Here is a 3271-nt window from a genome sequence, read left to right as displayed (position 1 = left end):
AAGAACTACCGTTTCAAAAAATATTAAACACTAGAATGTAACAATAATAATACAGAAATCGGTGTCGCACAAAAAAATATTCAAAAATGCTATAAAGAAACCAAACAAAAAATGTTACAACAATAAATAAAAAATAGAAAAATAAACACAAAAATATACAAAACGACACAGATATACAAAAAAAAGCAAAAAAAAAAATACAAATCATATTCAAAATCGTTATAAAAAATACAAAAAATGGCACTAAAATCACCAGAAAATAATGGCAAAACTGTTTCAGAAATAATACAAAAATGACATCAAAAATTATACTAAGAGATACGGAATGACACGAAAATAACACAAAAATAAACACAAAGATGGCCCGAAAATAAAACAAAAGTAATACAAAAGTGTGTCAAAGAACACAAATATGACAACAAACTGATACAAAAATGGAACCAAAATGTTACAAAACAGAAAAATAATTCAAAACTGAAATGAAATACTATAAACAATATGCCAAAAAAGATACTAAAATGACCAGAAAACAACAGAAAAATGGTTCAAAAAGTATAAAAATACAGTAATGTTCAGATTTTATCAACTCCCGATTTTGTCAACCCCCGATTGTATCAGCTTTTTATCCCAATTTTGTCAGCCTAAAAATTTTGTTTAACTTTTGTGGTTTTAAACATGATTTATACAACTTTTCAGCCGGCATGAAACTATACTGATGCTTTGGGGAGAGTTTTTGAATAAAATGATACTTTTTTGCGAGTAATTCTTGGTCAAAATTAGAATACATTGAAAGTTTACATTACATTAAAAGTTCTATAGTTCCTAAAGGAGCATAGAGAGAGGTATACTATATTCAGCAATGTTGTGTATTTTTACTATTTGTACAACTTTGTAAAACAGGAAAAAGTCATACAACAACTACAAAAACAGCTAAAATAGAAAAACTGATTTTACCGATTTTTTATTTACGAGAAATAGGATTTTTCTATCTTTACTGAAGAGATAGAAGGTGTTCAGCCATTTTTTTGTATTTAATATGCTATAAAACTACGCAGAACACATCAATGTGTTATATTGAAATTAAAGCAAAGTAAATTTTTTATTGCACTTTTAAGGGGACTAATCAAAATTTGAATTCCGCTAGACAATAGAACTTGTAATTTTAAGAAACTCTTTCAAAGGTTCCATAAACCTAAAACCAAGTTTTCCCGCCCAAAACTCTAATGCGCACCAAAAAAGGTTCTGGACTAATGTGCTGTGCCCGGTTGATTAGATTGTGTTGAGCATTCGGTTGATCAATTGAGGGTTAAAATTTAATTTTAAGTAGTAGTCTTCGATATTGCAGAGTCTTGAGTCTTGAATTTTGAAAATAATTTTGAAAAACAATTTCCCGATTTTGTCAGTTTCCCTATTTTGTCAGCCCAAAATTCAACATGGGGCTGACAAAATCGGAATATTACTGTATGACAGACATGAAAAATGATCCAAAGAGATGCGGAATGATACGGCAATGACACCAAAAGAAACACAAAAAAGACCAAAAAATGACACAAAAGTATTGCAAAAGCGTGTCAAAGAACATAAAAATGACAACAAAATACTACAAAAACAGAAAAATAATTCAAGAAATAAAACAAATCTGACAGAAAATGATACAGAAATCACATGAAACTAACACGGATCGCAAACAGGTGTAGAAAGGGTCCAAAAATGATTGAAAGATGATCTAAAAAATAAACAAAAAACTGACATAAAACTAACAAAAATCGCAAAAGTTTAACAAATGTAAATAAGATTAAAAATAATACAAAAAAACGGGACGCCCAAATTGTTTAAAAATAACACAAAGAAGTGAATCCCTGTCTAGTGGTTAACATTCACGCCGAGAACCCGGGGTCAAATCCTTACCCCTCTGAAGTCACGAATGACCCAAGCTGTTAAAGTGACTATAAAGAAATAAAAAGAAATTATACAAAATCGTAACGTAATTAATGCATACATATAACATATTACAAAACAGACAAAAACAAAAAAGACAAATTCGAATACAATTTTAATTTGATCTTGACATAGGTTGCTTTATTTCGTTTCAGATTAACATTCAGGTGAAATGAGTGATCATTGATTTTGTATATTTCAAAAGCAGTTTTTTTTGTTTGAAACAAAAAATCTGTTCACGAAAATGTATTCGCTGCTTTCAGATCGGCAAGAATGCAGTGAATGCATTTGGATGAGGATGGATGAGGATGAGGATCCATATTTCGCCAGTTGATGAATCCAAAAGCGTTTTGGATATTTTTGGTACCGCCATCCGGGGTGAGATTGTGCCACGGGGGTGAGATTGTGCCAAAACCAAAAATGTTTATTTGTGAAAATTTATTATATCTATAGAAACTGGTGACCTAAATTCAAAATGATCATGAACATAACATATTTATTCATAATTTAGAATGGAACACAGATAATATTAGCAAACTATTTAGCCTAAACAGGGTTTCAAAGTTGGCGATCAAAAATACTCGGAAATAACGCTTGTAAAAAATGTCCCGCTCAAACCAACCCAGACAAGAAATCGCATCAACTTGTTATTTTGAAGGTATATAAACTAATCATTTACAATGTATTGAAAGGTTATTATGGAAAATAATATTTTTCAAAACTTTGTACTTTTCGAGTTTCACGGGGGTGAGATTGTGCCAAGCCATAATGATTGATCCAATTTGTGGATTTCACATACACAACAAAAATACGTCAGAATACACCAGTATACTCACATTCTTTACTACTGAGGGCAATATTTTGACAGATTAGATTGCATCATCTATTTTGAAGCAAACAGTATCATAGGTTTGCTAAATAATTTAAACTAATTTTAACTTTTTCTCTGGAAATTTCAGATGCTTTGAATAAACACTTTAATATAAGACGAATATATTATACCGTGTATAAACTGCCAATTTTAAGGAGGGGGAGGTGGGTGGGATGGGCCACATGTTCTGCGGCCGCGGGTTCCCGAACGAAGTAATGGTTACTTTTGTTAAATGATCAAATAGATTTGCTCCCTTAGGATACACGCCCTCCATATATCTCCCCCTTGTTAATTGCTGTCCATTGACTACGAACCCATTTTTAGTTATTTCATACCTCCGCGGATTATTGTCCTTCAAACTTTTTGTATGAGGCGTTATTTTTGGCCGACCCCCTGTCCCTAATGGTCCACTTAGTTCTTGGACGGCCCCATATGCACTACTTTATACTGATATTTATGTGT

Source organism: Sabethes cyaneus, chromosome 3 (assembly GCF_943734655.1).
Source record: "Sabethes cyaneus chromosome 3, idSabCyanKW18_F2, whole genome shotgun sequence".
Classification (NCBI taxonomy): domain Eukaryota; kingdom Metazoa; phylum Arthropoda; class Insecta; order Diptera; family Culicidae; genus Sabethes; species Sabethes cyaneus.
This window is presented reverse-complemented; position numbering follows the sequence as displayed.